The sequence below is a fragment of the Hyperoodon ampullatus genome, assembly GCF_949752795.1.
Source record: "Hyperoodon ampullatus genome assembly, chromosome: 1".
Lineage (NCBI taxonomy): Eukaryota > Metazoa > Chordata > Mammalia > Artiodactyla > Ziphiidae > Hyperoodon > Hyperoodon ampullatus.
The window spans coordinates 76,580,762-76,598,958 of record NC_136914.1 but is presented as its reverse complement, the minus strand read 5'-3'; positions in this window follow the sequence as shown (position 1 = coordinate 76,598,958).

Sequence of the window (18,197 nt, the reverse complement as noted above, 5' to 3'; positions counted from 1 at the left end):
GCGGCCATGGCTCACGGGCCCAGCTGCTCCGCGGCATGTGGGATCTTCCTGGACCGAGGCACGAACCCATGTCCCCTGCATTGGCAGGCAGACTCTCAACCACTGCGCCACCAGGGAAGCCTTCCTGCTACTTATTTTTATAGTTATGTTTTGGCTCTTCAACTGACTGCATCCTCCCCAGGTGGAGAGGGGACGGTCTGTGGGAAAGGACAGGCTCCTTCTCTTGGTAACGTCTTGGTTCTCAGGGAAGAAAATGGAGGGATGGCTGCTGCTGCTTTTGCTCCCTCCTTCCGAGAGGCGGCGCCGGAGAGAGAGCAGGGACTTGAATCTGAGACTCAGTCGCAGCTCTGTCTCTTACCAACTGTGTGACTGGACAAACTACCTAACCTTTCTGAGCCTCATATTCCTCTTCTGACAAAAATGAGGGTGATACTTACCGTCCAGGGTTGGTGTGATGATGAAATGGAATATTGTCAATGAAAAATCCTTGCACAAGGCCAGACATACAAAGTTGCCACTCGATTAATGTTAGATTAGTTTCCCGAAAAAAAAAAAAAAAAAGTTTTGTGATATCTGTAGGTAAAACTTAAAAATATTTGTAGAAATTTTCTTCTATTGTAGTTTACTTAAAATCAACATACTAAGCAGTAGGAATGACTTTTGGAAATTCATTGCTGGGATACATAATTGCTATATATTTGAAATATTTCATATCTCAAGGAGTTAAAAGAAATTTTAAAAATGGTGTGTTTTTGGTCAAAGGTAGTCAAAAAGTACCAAAAAATTAAAAATTTTGTCAGAGTGAAGTAAGTCAGAAAGAGAAAGATAAATACCGTATGCTAACACATATATATGAAATTTAAGAAGAAAAAAAATGTCACGAAGAACCTAGGGGTAAGACATGAATAAAGACACAGACCTACTAGAGAATGGACTTGAGGATATGGGGAGGGGGAAGGGTAAACTGTGACAAAGCGAAAGAGAGGCATGGACATATATACACTACCAAACGTAAGGTAGATAGCTAGTGGGAAGCAGCCGCATAGCACAGGGAGATCAGTTCGGTGCTTTGTGACTGCCTGGAGGGGTGCGATAGGGAGGGTGGGAGGGAGACACAAAAGGGAGGGGATATGGGAACATATGTATATGTATAACTGATTCACTTTGTTATAAAGCAGAAACTAACACACCATTGTTAAGCAATTATACTCCAATAAAGATGTAAAAAAAAAAAAAAAACTGTGTCTTTGTAGTACTGTCTAGGCATGTAGTTTGCAACCCAAATAACCAAGGTCTCAAACAACTAAATTTTAGATGCCAAAAAAATATGCAGTTAGAAGTATGACTGTGCTTACCATCAAAATCAAAATTTAACATATGGCTTGATAATATAATAGACAGTGTTTATGAGTAGAATTTAAAAGTAAGTCACAAAGGTGACCATCCCATCAAGCAGAGTGTTTATTGGTACTAAAATATAAACAAAAGAAATAAGATATTTCTAATGATTCTTTTTGTTAATCTATGCATTTCATAGATTAACATAGATTATCTTATGCTCCTGCATAAAATAGGGATATTCTCACTGACAAAACTAAGGCAGGTTGTAGAACAAAGCTCCCCTTCTCCACTGGCATTGATAAATGCTCGTTGGAACTTTGCTTGAAAATCTCCATTTTTTCTCTGCTAAAGACAGGCTTTTGATGTTTTTCAGGTGAGCAGGAACAAAGTGAAAATAATAAAGTTTTTGTTGTTGATTGTTTTGTCATATTCCAGGCAGTATCTTCTTCAAAGTATATTATTCCTGAGATTAAAAGTGAAGGTTGAATACATTTCTGACATAGATCAAGTGTGTGTGTCTGTGCCTCACTACACCTGCTTTCCTTCAGTTGTAAATTAGTGTATCTGGTAGTACCATATAAGTCTGTTATGAACATTAATGGGAAAATGCATGTGAAAAGCTTGGCACAATATCTAACAAATAGCAAATGCTGACTAAAGTTAACTATTTATTAGAGATCATTCCTGAAGGAGAAGCATTTCTGTGGATAGTATATCCCATTCACTATATACTGATTTTTACAATCTTTGTTTTAAAAGATGACTTTTTCTTATCTTCATTCCCATCACTCACTAGTAGGGATCTTATCTGAGCCTTTGTCCCTATGGAAAAATTACAACTTCTACTCCATCAAAAGAGAACTAAATCAAACTGTACTAGTAGATTCATATAATCAGAAAATATTTATTGTGCATTTAATAAACCATAGCACTCTATCGGAGATTCCTCACGTCATGGGGACCAAAATAATACAAAATTTTCTGACGCTGTAACTTATTATTCACCTCACTATGCTCTAAATGAGCAGCACAACCATAATTTTATTCAAGACTGGTCTAAAATGCTCTTTTTCCATGCCTCCCTTGCACACCCCTGACCCAAGTTATGCCCCACTCCTCTGAACTCTCAGAGAAGTTTATCCATGCCACCATCATGACACATCTCATTTGCAAGGCGTGTATTGGTCTCTAAAAAATGATTTGGTCTGGTTTTCAAAATATGTGATGAAAGATCGCAGAGAAAATATGGCCTTAGCACTTTACTAGCACCAGTTTATGAAAGGGAAAATTAAGGGCAAGATAAATCATTTTGTTCACTTCAAGTAAGAAACTAATGGTGTGTTAAATACACTAATTCAAAATGCATGGATACAAGGAAGTAATAATGGTCTCATCACCAAAGTAAAGATATCTTCTTGGAAAGCAAAATGGAAGTAAACAAAACACCACTAGGTGTCACTGGGGAAGGAGAAGAAACAAGAGAAGAAGGTTAAGGAGGAGTTAAGTTGAAGCCTTACCCAAAATGCATTATTTATGAAAAGATAAGTAGCAGCTTTTGCAGAAAAGATAGCATGACATCAACAGTTCCCAAGAAGTGCAGAAGTAGAGGAGGAAAGAGTGTGGCTTCAATAATTCTGAAAACAGCTGCTGAGATCAAACCAGAAGAACTCCAGCTGCTTGTTCTGTGAGCATTGCCAAAGGTTTCACATGCTAAATATGTATCAGAACTCCCGGAGAACACCAACACTTAAAATAGGTATTAACAGACAGAAAATGATATTCCAGTCCTTTGAGAAAATTTGATATTTAGTTCTAAATTTTGTTATGATTGTCTAACTTGGGGTAAATCACTTAAAACTTCCTGCTTCCTTCAGTGTCATCTTTACACAATAAGAAGAGGAATACAGGACTTCTGATTTACAGGTTGTATGTGGGGATAATATAAGAACAGGTATTTTATAAATTAGTCTTCTAGAATTAATATCATTATCAATTTTACTCATTAATTTATTTTTCTTACCTATTTAAAAGAAAGGAATTAACTGTTTTAAATTGTTATTTTATTAAAGAAGAATTTATTTTTGGAAAACAATTTATGCTTTGAATCATAAAAAAATCATGATCTAAAACAGTTGAAACTATTTGGAATTCTCCCACTGTTAGTTCATCTATTGCTTTTTGGAGGCCTTAGTTTCTTTAGCTATTATTAAAAGAATTGTGAGTTGGGATGGGCTAAATTTGCCAGTTGGACAAAAGAGGATTTTTATGCAATATATCAGTAAATTGCTGGAATAAGGAGGCCTATGGTCCAGACTACGAATTCTGTTTTCAAAGATTTTAGATAATGATATATTCCTTAGGAAAATTCTTTTCTAGGACTTATCCAAAGTGCTAAAGTCATCTTGTCCCTGATCCCAACTTGGACATAAGTCAAGTATAACCGTTCTAAAGTTGGTTTTGTGTTTTTTATCATAAATGACCCTTGCTTGATCTCCCTGTGCTTCCCAGGCCCCAACCATGGGTGCTCTGCTATGCAAATCTTGCTCATTGTATAACTCTCAACACAGTAAGACCCATGCTCACAGGCTCTAATTCATGCTACACACTTGCTGAGCAGGATTACCTGATGATCTCATCCCCTCATTTTACAGAGGAGGAAATAGAGAGTTCTCATGATTTACTCAGCAGCAGAAGTATTATAGAAGTATACATTTATGTATAACTTATCATTTATCTCCAAGAGAGGCTACTTCCAAAGGCTCCTTCAAAACTACTCCCAGAGTTATGTTTCTAAAAAATCAAGCAGGGAATTCCCTGGCAGTCAAGTGGTTGGGACTCAGTGCTTTCACTGCCGGGCCAGGTTCAGTCCCTGGTCGGGAAAACTAAAATCCACAAGCTGTGGGGCATGACCAAAAACAAGAAAAAGCAAGCAAAAAAGTGCAATCTTGTCACTCTCCTTTATAAACAACGAACCTTCAAAAGAACCTCAAAGAACCCCAATGCATCCATCAAGCCATATCTTCATCACTCATTGATTCATTTAATATATATTGATTGAAAAACGAGATATTGATTTAAAAACAAGAGACATTGAGGTAGATGCTGGGAGTACAGTAAACGATACAGAAATGTTCCCTGCCATCAGGGCACTTAAAGTTTAGTACATGAGAAATGTCGTACAGATGATTACAACTACATTATTTACACAAAAGACTAACTGAGGTTCTGGTTTTCTCTCACCCACACTCTCTTACCATCAGTTACACCACTCTTCCCACACAATTCCCATCTTTTCCTAATCAAGCTCCATTATTTCACGTGGCCTTGGATTTACACATGTTGTGTTTTTTCTGTCTAGAATATTCCAGTTTCTTTCTTTCTCTGGCAAACTACAACTCATTCATTTTACTCGGTTATGACCTCTCTGAAAGCCTTCTCTACCAGAGCTGACTGTTTTCTGAGGCATCAGGGCACTGTTCATATATCTTGTGTATTCTGTTATTAAACCATCTTTTAATTAGTGCATTTTGCTCACTGGTTAAGAGCAAAGTTCTAACATGCATGGGTTTGAGTCTTGTCTCTGCTAATTTCTCATTGTGCTCTTGGACAAATAATTTAACTTCTCTGATAATCAGTTTCTTTACTTTAAGTGTGCTTGTAATAGCATTTAGCTCTACATGTTGTTGCAAAAAGGGAATGAGTTAGTACCTGTAAAACATTTCAACAGAGCTTAGCAAATATTAAGTGGTTTGTTAATACAGGTTTTTGATATTATTATCAAGCCAAATATCCTGAATCACAATAATTCTCAGTAAATGTATATTGAAAATGTGAATGTGTGAATTTACAACTAGTGTCTTTGTAGTGGACTTTAAATAGATTCAAAAAAAAAAAAACTAGAAACTAAAACTAAGCCTAAGACTGCCTACACAAATATAAAACAGCACCCAATAAGGGATTGGTTAAGAATCTGCCTGCTAATTCAGGGGACACAGGTTCAAGCCCTGGCCTGGGAAGATCCCACATGCCACAGAGCAACTAAGCCCATGCATCACAACTACTGAGCCTGTGCTCTAGAGACCATGAGCCACAACTACTGAAGCCCCTACACCTAGAGCCCATGCTCCACAACAAGAGAAGCCACAGCAATGAGAAGCCCTCACACCACAACTAAGAATAGCCCCCACTTGATGCAACTAGAGAAAGCCCGTGCTCAGCAACGAAGACCCAATGCAGCCATAAATAAATAAATAAATAAATAGATAGATAGATAGATAGATAAATAGATAAATTTATAAAGTACCCAATGAGAATCAACATATTTTAATAAACAGACTTTACAATTCTAACCATATTCAATGATGAAAAATGCTACAGATTTTTTTTTTTTTTATTGCATTCATCTTAAGTTGACTTGGATAGTTTTAATAAGGTGACCTCTTACTGTTAGTTTCAAATTGTTTTTCCTTCATTATTTGGTTACGTAGGAGTCTAATGAAGCAACACAACAATGTTTCCCTTTTTGCTATTCCTCAAGGGACAACTCATCTAATCATCTGAACACTTGGAACTCCATTGTGATACAAATAAATGATTATGCGGTAGAGCTTTAAAAACAATCACTGACAATTTCACCAAAAAGAAAACATGTAAAACGAATTTAAGAAAAGCGTGTATATTTTACTGTAAAATTATATCCTTTGACTTACTCAAATATTACTACATGTGTACCAAAAATAAATACATAAATAATAAAAGGAAAGAAAATAAATTGTTGCCTTTCCAAAAATGCATATTTCTACTCCATGGTCAAACAACAACAAACTATGACCACAGCTTTACAACCACATGAGTGCCACAGGTATCTAATCCTTGAGATCAATTGGTACCCCAAAAAAGAAATGATTGCAATGTCACTAGTCATATACAATGCTCCTGGCCCCGTGAGGAACTACAGGTTATACATAATGAGACATAACTTTTCCCATCTCTAGCTGGAAATTACCACATCATCCTTTCATATTCTCCAACAAGGTCTGTTTTCAGGTTCAAAGTCACATATTTGTGGATTACATTCTTCAGATTCTACATTACTATGGTATGGATCTCAAAGAGATAGAATACTGCCAGCCCTTAAATATTGATCTTTGCATCATTATATTTATTTATTTATTTATTTTTTAAAAATTTATTTTATATCGGAGTATAGTTGATTTAAAATGTTGTGGTAGTTTCAGGTGTACAGCAAAGTGATTCAGTTATGCATATACATATATCTATTCTTTCTCAGATTCTTTTCTCACATAGGTTATTACAGAGTATGGAGTAGAGTTCCCCGTGCTTTACACTAAGTCCTTATTGATCATCTATTTTATATATAGTGTGTATATGTTAATGCCTCATTATATTTAAAAAAACAATTAGAAAACACCCAAATCTGAACAATTTAAGCAGTTTTGGTGAAAGCAATATAAATAACGTTTGAATGAATCCAACAATTTATACAGATGAAAAAACAAAATTTAAGTAAGTGGATGGAGTAACAGATTGTGATAGCTTCATCAGCATCCTGAAAGAAGGGATTGATTACTTAAGGACTAGAATAAAACATTAATTAACAATGAGGTTTAAAAAAACCCCAAACCTTAAAGATTATATTTCTAGGAAATGATGAATAATCATACAGGAAATGCCAGCCAGTATTAAGAATCCATTGATATTGTTTCAAGAAAATGACAAGCAGCTTAACATATATGATGGTTACCTGTCACCATTTTTTTAAAAAAGAATTAACAATCACAAGCAGCAGTGTGTACACACACAAAAAAATTCAAGATGAAGTGGTGCTAACAATGACATCTCATTCTCTGACATCTAAGGCTGATGGCTCACTGTCTGTTAGACTGACATCAGACACTGAGGACCTAACTCCTGCCTCCCACATGAAGTCACAGGAAAAATAATACCAATTATTGCAATGTGTACAACATCCATCTTCATCTGTTCAATGTTCATTTGGTGGATGTAATTCTAGTCAACATTATCATCATGCATTATCCCTGCATCAGCACTGGCTTAGTCAGCTTAGCAATATTACCATGTCCTTATTCTAGCAAGAGTATCCTGGGTGAAATCTGTCTTAGCTCGGGCTGTCATAACAAAATACTGAAGACCCAGGGTGGCTTAAACAACAGAAATTTATTTTCTCACAGTTCTCGAGGCTGGAAGTCCAAGATCAGGGTGTCAGCATGGTCAGGCTCTGGTGAGACCTCTCTCTGGCTTGCAGAGGCACATCTTTTTTTGATGTGTCCTCACATATTAGAGAGAGAAAGAGAGCCCTCTTTCTGGTGTCTCTTCTTATAAGGACACTAATCCCATCATGAGGGTCCCATTCTCATGACCTCCTGTAAACCTAATTATCTCCCAGAGGCCCCACCTCCAAATACAATCACAATGGGGATTAGGGCTTCAATATATAAATTTGAGGATTTCATGAACATTCAGTCCATAATATAATCCTAAATGCTCAGGTTTGCAGTTTTCCTTTTTCACTCTTTAGTGTTTCTTTCTATAAAACATAACCATTACATTTTTATATATGAAAATGATTGAACAGAAACTGTGTAAATTAACACTAAAGATCAAATTATTAGAGAATTAAGAAATCAAGGACCTTAACCAGTTTACTTTACTAACAATAGCAAAGATACAATTAATTTTGAGCACTGACAAAGCAGAGAGAGGCATAAGGACCACAAATATAGCTCCCCAGGTTTTTTTCTTGCCACATTAGGGCATTCTCTGGCCCATATCAACATAAAAGGTCTCTAAGCTCCATATTTCATCACATCAGTTATGCAGAAATAAGTTGTTTTGGTCATGAAATATCTCCATTTTATATTCTGATAGGTACATTGCTTAAGTGACATTTTCCACATTAAGCCATAGGTGAATTTAATAAGTAAAACTTGAAACCCTTGATCAACATGTGTAGCTAAGTTGAAAAATATAGCATAATCATGCTTTTTAAAGTGTTTTGTGCCTCCTAATGTAGCAGAACAGTTTTACTTCCTAATGTTGATGTTTCCAGCAAATTTATTTTTCCCCATAAATCGATAGGTTTGTTATTTGGTTTCAATAATTCAGGGGTTAGAAATTTTATTTTTTTCTGTCAAGGGCCAGACAGTCAATATTTTAGACTTTGTGGGCCACATATAGTCTTTGTTAATCTTTGTATTCTATTTTTACAACACTTAAGAAATGTCAAAACATTCTTAACACATGGGTCATGGTTTGCTGACAATAGTAATAGGCAATAGTAGGCAGATCAGATAGATTCTGCTAAAAGCATGCCTTAGATGAGGACTCTCTTGCTAGAGAATATTATTTGTTTATTTGCCAGGTGTATTGTTTTATATATATATATATTTATTTTCTGTATATTATGATGTTTTAAAACCTTTCTTTTCTTTAGCAAATAAGTTGAATAGTAGTAAAATATTTATATGTACAGATATTCATTACAGTGTTACTTCAAAAAAACAAAAACAAAAACCCCACAAAAAACAAATGAAAAAACAACTGTAAACAACATAAGTGCCCCAATAAAGGGAATGTTTAAATAAATTATCATTTACTTGTAGGATGAAATATTATACAGCCATTAAAATCAATGTTTACAATGCTTCATAACATGGGAAATGACTATAGTATAGTGTTAGATAAAAATTAACATAAAACCATGTATATATAGTATGATCTCAATTTTATGCATTCATGTGGGCAGAGAACACAGAATGAAAATAAATACACCCAATATATGTCAGTGGTGGACTTGTGTTTTTTCCTGTTTTATATTTCTGTTTTTCCAAATTTTCCATCAGGAGTAGATATTATTATTATTATTATTATTATTTATTTATTCATTTTGGCTGTGTTGGGTCTTTGTTTCTGTACGAGGGCTTTCTCTAGTTGAGGCAAGTGGGGACCACTCTTCATCGTGGTGCGCAGGCCTCTCACTATCATGGCCTCTCTTGTTGCGGAGCACAGGCTCCAGACGCGCAGGCTCAGTAGTTGTGGCTCACGGCCTAGTTGCTCTGTGGCATGTGGGATCTTCCCAGACCAGGGCTCGAACCCGTGCCCCCTATATTGGCAGGCAGATTCTCAACCACTGCACCCCAGATATTATTTTTATAATCATATTTTAAATTTTTGATTAAGAACTCTAAGTGAAAATTAAATTAAGATTCCTGAGTTGCCCTCAGTTTTCCTTGGGTTGCTCTGACTGCTGATTCCTCTGTTCTTTTCAGTTATAGACTCTGTGAGGTCACCCCAACATTTGTTCCTAGAACAAGTGGTCAAACATGAGTGATTGTATAAAAGGACTCAGGGTGTTGAATAAGATCTGAGCTGGTAGAAAACTTCCCAAATCAGGTGGGCTAACTGAATCTCTTGATTACTTTGCCTTTTTTCCCATGACAGAATAACATCCCACAAATGGCTTACTTTTGAGAAGAATCTTTCATGCACTGCAGAGCAGAGATATTGTTCAGTCAGTTCTGGGTCAAAGAGGAAAAGCTGAAGAGATTTAAACAGGAAATGACTCGACTACAAAGAAATTAGAAGTATAAGTGAATAAAACGAGCCAGGCACAAATGATGAATTCTAGGTGTCCTAGAAACAATAGGGCCCATTGCCAGCTCAAAGGGGTAGAATCCCAGGCTGATGAAATGCTCCAGAGCTCCAAGGAGATCACTCCTGGATCCATCACACCTGTGTCACATGTTTTGCCATCTTAAAAACACTTTCTGGCTGAGGAGACTCTCCCTTCTAGGCTAGCCAATTCTTAGAGATGGCAAGGGACTTGCCCTGCAAACATTTGATAGGCAAATTAATCAATCCAGATCCATCCCTCCTCTAGCTGGCTCATATACCCCAGCAAGCAGTAGCCTTCTGTCTTAATTATCCCAAGGCCAGGACCCAGGCAACTAGAGACCACTGGTATAGCCCAAAGCCAGCCAACTTTATTCAAACCATCCAATCCTAAGCTCTTTACCCTGTCTTGCTGTGCCTTTCTTGTAGAAACCCCAGTAAAGACATGGGTTTTTCATCACTTCTGCTTCTGCTTCCTGACCAAAACCTGATGTTTCTCCTGTGGATCTGTGTGGTGAGCCATGTCTCTTGTTTTTATGAGAAATGGAAGTAACATTAAACTTTTCTTTCAATGGCATTGACTTCACAGTGTGATCACTCAGTCATCTTTATAAATTAAGAGCTGAGCGCAAAACACCAGAAGGTCTAACGTTAGTATATTTACAAGGAGACTCTCAGTGGGGTTATCTGCCTTCTTTATTCCCAGGAATGTCACTCGGTAAAGGGAGGGAATGCTTTGAGGTTCTGTAGCCAAACATTTCCTTTCCAGGGTATTATTCCCCACTTCATATATTTTCGCATGTATAGTACTAATAGTGACTTAAAAAAACAAATTATAAATACTATACTTGTATTGCTTTATTAGTGATTTTAGTTTATTTTCTTCTTTTAAGTCTAATGTTGTGTTTGCTTCATGTTTATTATTATTCGCAAATTCTCTCTGTTGAGAGCTTATGGGTCAAGCGGAGATTCTAACTACACAAATGTACAAAATGTTATTCACAGTGGTGTGCATCTAGCCCCTTGGTGGTTTCTATACCATAGCAAATCTGAGTGACTTACAAATTGCATGGTTCACCAACGTAGAGTATAGTATATAGTCTAAGAACACGGGCTCTGGCAAGAGATATACCTTGTTTTTTATCCTATCTTTGCTATTAACATATATGGGATTTTGATATAACACTTCATTGCTTAAAGTCTTATTTCTTTCATATATTAAATAGAAATACAACTCCCTATAGAGTTATGATTAAATAAAATGATTCATAAAATGCACTTAACCAGTTTCTGAATCATAGCAAGCAATCAATTAAGATTGTGTGATTCCAGCCCTAGAAGTTGTCTACTGTTACCTCCCGGGAGCTTGGGAGTCTCTCATCTAAAACTAGGAATCTTACAATGGGACTAGGACATTTTCACTATTCTTATTCAATATCTTTCATTGGCAGTGTTTCTAGCAAAACTCATAGGTTAGAGAGCAAAACTCTTCTGCTACACTGGGAGGTACAAAACACTTAAAAATGCATGATAGTGTTCCATTTTTCAACTTGACTCTATGGCACACTGATCTGGGGTTTCAACTTTTACCTACTCAATTCACCTTTGCCTCCAACCCCAGTTGAAGTTAACATCATCCTTTTACTGCATTGGCCACTGATGAAACAAAGTCCTTTCTGCAATTCTTTCTGGGCATATCTGCTGCAGTTCAATATAGAAACTACACTCCTTAAAGCCACTACACTCTTAATAAGGGTTATTTCACTTTGCCTGGATCTCTTGCCTAGAAACTCCCTTGAACCACCTTCTTACTGGCCCAAAGCACAGTCCAGTTTAAAGGAGATTTCTCTCCTTTCATAGCTATCTTCTTCAGTTTCCTTTTTTTCTACAAAAATGTTTCTTTTAAGTAGCTGTTTGCAGGTTTCAAGACATTGTGGCAGGGCTTCTCTGGTGGCGCAGTGGTTGAGAGTCTGCCTGCCGATGTAGGGGACATGGGTTCGTGCCCCGGTCCGGGAAGATCCCACATGGTGCGGAGCGGCTGGGCCCATGAGCCATGGCCACTGAGCCTGTGCGTCCGGAGCCTGTGCTCCACAACGGGAGAGGCCACAACAGTGAGAGGCCCGCATGCCACAAGAAAAAAAAAAAAGACATGTGGCAGACTTAAAGAGAGAAGCTACACTTTCAAACACTTTTTATTTTTTGTGACCTTTGAATACCCTTTCATTAACACATTCATATTCCAGAAGTTAGCCAGATTGTTATGACACCTACAAACTTAGTCAATTTTAGCATCATGTTTATATAAATTTATATTTTTTTAACGTATTTATTGTAGTATAATTGCTTTACAATGTTGTGTTAGTTTCTGGTGTATAACAAAGTGAATCAGCTATACATATACATATATCCCCATATCCCCTCCAGCTTGCGCCTTCCTCCCACACTCCCTATCCCACCCCTCTAGGTGGTAACAAAGCACTGAGCTGATCTCACTGTGCTATGCAGCTGCTTCCCACTAGCTATCTATTTTACATATGGTAGTGTATGTATGTCAATACTACTCTCCTCCCTTTGTCCCAGCTTACCCTTCCCCCTCCCTGTGTCCTCAAGTCCATTCTCTATGTCTGTATTTTTATTCCTGTCCTGCCCCTAGATTCATCAGGACCATTTTTTTTTTGTTTTTTTTAGATTCCATATATATGTGTTAGCATATGGTATCTGTTTTTCTTTTTCTGACTTACTTCACTCTGTATGACAGACTCCAGGTCCATCCACCTCACTACAAATAACTCAATCTAGTATCTTTTTATGGTTGAGTAATATTCCATTGCATATATGTGCCACATCTTCTTTATGCATTCGTCTGTTGTGGACACTTAGGTTGCTTCCATGTCCTGGCTGTTGTAAATAATGCTTCAATGAATATTGTGGTGCATGTCTCTTTTTGCATTATGGTTTTCTCAGGGTATATTCCCAGTAGTGGGATTGCTGGGTCATATGGTAGTTCTATTTTTAGATTTTTCAGGAATCCCCATACTGTTCTCCATAGTGGCTGTATCAATTTACATTCCCACCAATAGTGTAGGAAGGCTCCCTTTTCTCCACACCCTCTCCAGCATTTATTGTTTGTAGGTTTTTTGATGATGGCCATTCTGACCAGTGTGAGGTGATATCTCATTGTAGTTTTAATTTGCATTTCCCTAGTGATTAGTGATGCTGAGCATCCTTTCATGTGTTTGTGGGCAATCTGTATATCTTTTTTGGAGAAATGTCTATTTATGTCTTCTGTCCATTTTTGGATTGGGTTGTTTGATTTTGATATTGAGCTGCATGAGCTGCTTGTATATTTTGGAGATTAATCCTTTGTCAGTTGCTTCATTTGCAAATATTTTCTCCCATTCTGAGGGTTGCCTTTTCATCTTGTTTATGGTTTCCTTTGCTATGCAAAAGCTTTTAAGTTTCATTGGGTCCCATTTGTTTATTTTTGTTTTTATATCCATTTCTCAAAGAGGTGGGTCAAAAAGGATCTTGCTATGATTTATGTCATAGAGTGTTCTGCCTGTTTTCCTCTAAGAGTTTTATAGTGTCTGGCCTTACATTTAGGTTTTTAATCCACTTTGAGTTTATTTTTGTGCATGGTGTTAGGAAGTATTCTAATTTGATTCTTTTACAGGTAGCTGTCCAGTTTTCCCAGCACCACTTATTGAAAAGGCTGTTTTTTTCTCCATTGTGTATTCTTGCTTCTTTTATCAAAGATAAGTTGACCATATGTGCATGGGTTTATCTCTGGGCTTTCTATCCTGTTCCATTGATCTATATGTCTGTTTTTGTGCCAGTATCATACTGCCTTGATTACTGTAGCTTCATAGTATAGTCTGAAGTCAGTGAGCCTGATTCCTCCAGCTCCATTTTTCTTTCTCAAGATTGCTTTGGCTATCCGGGGTCTTTTGTGTTTCCATACAAATTGTGAAATTTTTTAGTCTGTCTCTGTGAAAAATGTCTTTGGTAGTTTGATAGGAATTGCACTGAATCTGTAGATTGCTTTGGTTGATAGAGTCATTTCCACAAAGTTGATTCTTCCAATCCAAGAACATGGTGTATCTCTCCATCTGCTTGTATCATCTCTAATTTCTTTCATCAGTGTCATAGTTTTCTGCATACAGGTCGTTTGTCTACTTAGGTAGGTTTATTCCTAGGTGTTTTATTCTTTTTGTTGCAATGATAAACGGGATTGTTTCCTTAATTTTCTTTCAGATTTTTCATCATTAGTGTATAGAAATGCAAGTGATTTCTGAGCAATAATTTTGTATCCTGCTACTTTACCAAATTCATTGTTTAGCTCTAGTAGTTTTCTGGGAGCATCTTTGGATTCTTTATGTATAGGATCATGTTATCTGCAATCAGTGCCAGTTTTACTTCTTCCTTTGCTATTTGAATTCCGTTTATTTCTTTTTCTTTTCCGATTGCCATGGCTAAAACATGCAAAACTATGTTGAATAATAGTGGTGAGAGTGGGCAACATTGTCTTGTTCCTGATCTTAGAGGAAATGCTTTTAGTTTTTCACCATTGAGAACGATGTTGGCTGTGGGTTTGTCATATATGGCCTTTATTATGTTGAGGTAGGTTTCCTCTCTGCCTACTTTCTGGAGAGTTTTTATCATAAATGGGTGTTGAATTTTGTTGAAAGCTTTTTCTACATCTACTGAGATTATCATAGGGATTTTATCCTTCAATTTATTAATATGTTGTATCACACTGACTTATTTACATATATTGAAGAATCCTTGCATTCCTGGGATAAACCCTAATTCATCATGGTGTATGATCCTTTTAATGTGCTGTTGGATTCTGTTGGCTAGTATTTTGTTGAAGAATTTTGCATCTATGTTCATCAGTGGTATTGGCCTGCAGTTTTGTTTTCTGGTGACATCTTTGTCTGGTTTTGGTATCAGAGTAATGGTGGCCTCGTAGAATGAGTTTGGGAGTGCTCCTCCCTCTGCTATATTTTGGAAAAGTTTGAGAAGGATAGGTGTTAGTTCTTCTCTAAATGTTTGATAGAATTCGCCTGTGAAGCCATCTGGTCCTGGGCTTTTGTTTGTTGGAAGATTTTTAATCACAGTTTCAATTTCAGTGCTTGTCATTAGTCTGTTTATATTTTCTATTTCTTCCTGGTTCAGCCTTGGAAGCTTGTGCTTTTCTAAGAATTTGTCCATTTCTTCCTGGTTGTACAATTTATTGGCATATAGTTGCTTGTAGTAATCTCTCATGATCCTTTGTATTTCTACAGTGTTGGTTGTTACTTCTCCTTTTGCATTTCTAATTCTGTTGATTTGAGTCTTCTCCCTTTTTTCTTTGATAAGTCTGGCTAATGGCTTATCAATTTTGTTTATCTTCTCAAAGAACCAGCTTTTAGTTTTCCTGATCTTTGCTATTGTTTCCTTCATTTATTTTTCATTTATTTCTGATGTGATCTTTATGATTTCTTTCCTTCTACTAACTCTGAAGGGTTTTTGTTGTTGTTGTCGTTTTTGTTGTTGTTCTTCTTCTTTCTCTAATTGCTTTAGGTGTAAGGTTGGGAAATTTATTTGAGATTTTTCTTGTTTCTTGAGGTAGGGTTGTATTGCAATAAACTTCCCTCTAGAACTGCTTTTGCTGCATCCCATAGGTTTTGGGTGATCGTGTTTTCATTGTTATTTGTTTCTAGTTATTTTTTTGATTTCCTCTTTGATTTCTTCAGTGATATCTTGGTTATTTAGTAATGTGTTGGACATGGCTAATCTCCATGTGTTTCTATTTCTTACAGATTTTTTCCTGTAATTGATATCTAGTCTCTTAGCATTGTGGTCGGAAAAAGATACTTGATACTATTTCAATTTTTTTAAATTTACCAAGGCTTTGTTTGTGACCTAAGATATGATCTATCCTGGAGAATGTTCCATGAGCACTTGAGAAGAAAGTGTATTCTGTTGTTTCTGGATGGAATGTCCTATAAATATCAATTAAGTCCATCTTGTTTAGTGTATCATTTAAAGCTTGTGTTTCCTTATTTATTTTCATTTTGGATGATCTGTAAATTGGTGAAAGTGGGGTGTTAGAGTGTCTTACTATGAATATGTTACTGTCGATTTCCCCTTTCATGGCTGGCTGTTAGTATCTGCCTTATGTATTGAGGTACTCCTATGTTGGGTGCATAAATATTTACAATTGTTATATCTTCTTGGATTGATCCCTTGACCATTATGTAGTGTCCTTCTTTGTCTCTTGTAATAGTCTTTGTTTTGAAGTCTATTTTGTCTGATATGAGAATTGCTACTCCAGCTTTCTGTTGATTTCCATTTGCATGGAATATCTTTTTCCATCCCCTCACTTTCAGTCTGTATGTGTCCCTAGGTCTGAAGTGGGTTTCTTATAGACAGCATATATACTGGTCTTGTTTTTGTATCCATTCAGCCAGTCTATGTCTTTTGGTTGGAGCAATTAATCAATTTACTTTGACGTAATTATTGACACATATGTTCCTATTACCATTTTCTTAATTGTTTGGGTTTGTTTTTGTAGGTCTTTTCCTTCTCTTGTGTTTCCTGCCCAGAGAAGTTCCTTTAGCATTTGTTGTAGAGCTGGTTTGTTGGTGATGAATTCTCTTAGCTTTTGCTTGTCTATAAAGGTTTTAATTTCTCCATTGAATCTGAATGAGATCCTTGCTGGGTAGACTAATCTTGGTTGCAGGTTTTTCCTTTTCATCATTTTAAATATGTCCTGCTACTCCCTTCTGGCTTGCAGAGTTTCTGCTGAAAGATTAGCTGTAAACCTTATGGGGATTCTCTTGTATGTTATTTGTTGCTCTTCCCTTGCTGCTTTTAGTATTTTTTCTTTGTATTTAATTTTTGGTAATTTGGTTAATATGTGTCTTGGTGTGTTTCTCATTAGATTTATCCTATATGGGACTCTTCTCACTTCCTGGACTTGATTGATTATTTCCTTCTCCATATTAGAGGACTGTTCAACTATAATCGCTTCAAATATTTTCTCAGACCCTTTCTTTTTCTCTTCTTCTTCTTGGACACCTATACTTCAAATGTCATTGTATTTAATGTTGTCCCAGAGGTTTCTGAGACTGTCCTCAATTATTTTCATTCTTTTGTCTTTGTTCTGTTCTATGGCTTTCATTTCCACTATTTTATTTTCCAGATCACTTATCCGTTCTTCTACTTCAGTTATTCTGCTATTGATTCCTTCTAGAGAATTTTTAAGTTCATTTATTTTGTTGTTCATCATTGTTTGTTTGCTCTTTAGTTCTTCTAGGTCCTTGTTAAACATTTCTTGTATTTTCTCCATTTTATTTCCAACATTTTGGATTATCTTTACTATCATTATTCTGAATTCTTTTTCAGGTAGCTTCTCTATTTCCTCTTAATTTTTTCTGTGGTAGGTTTTTACCTTGCTCCTTCATCTGTTGCATGTTTCTCTTTCTTCTCCTTCTGTTTAACTTCCTCTGTTTGTGGTCTCCTTTTCACAGGCTGCATGTTCATAGTTCCCATTGTTTTTGGTGTCTGTCCCCAGTGGGTGAGGTTGGTTCACTGGCTTGAGTAGGCTTCCTGGTGGAGGGGACTGGTGCCTGTGTTCTGGTGGGTGGTGCTGGGTCTTGTCTTTCTGGTGGGCAGTGCCACATTCGCTGGTGTGTTTTGGGTTGTCTGTGAACTTAGTATGACTTTAGGCAGCCTCTCTTCTAAAGGGTGGGGTTGTATTCCTGTCTTGCTTGTTGTTTGGCATGGGGCGTCTATCACTAGAGCTTGCAGGCCATTCGGTGAAGCTGGGTCTTAGTGTTGAGATGGAGATCTCTGGGAGAGCTTTTGCCAATTGATATTACATGGGCTGTGAGGTCTCTCATGGTCCAATGTCCTGAACTCAGCTCTGCCACCTCTGAGGCTCAGACCTGACACCCAGCCAGAACATGAAGACCCTGCCAGCCACTTTGCTCAGAAGAAAAGAATGAAAATATAGGAAAAAAATAAAATAATAAAATTAAAAAATAATAAAATTAAAATATAATAAAATTAAAAAAATAAATTAATATAATTTTAAAGAAAGAGCAACCAAACCAATAAACAAATCCACCAATGATAACAAGCACTAAAAGTAAACTAAGATAAACATAAAAATCAGAAACAAATCAGTCACAGAAAGCAAACTCCAAGTCTGCAGT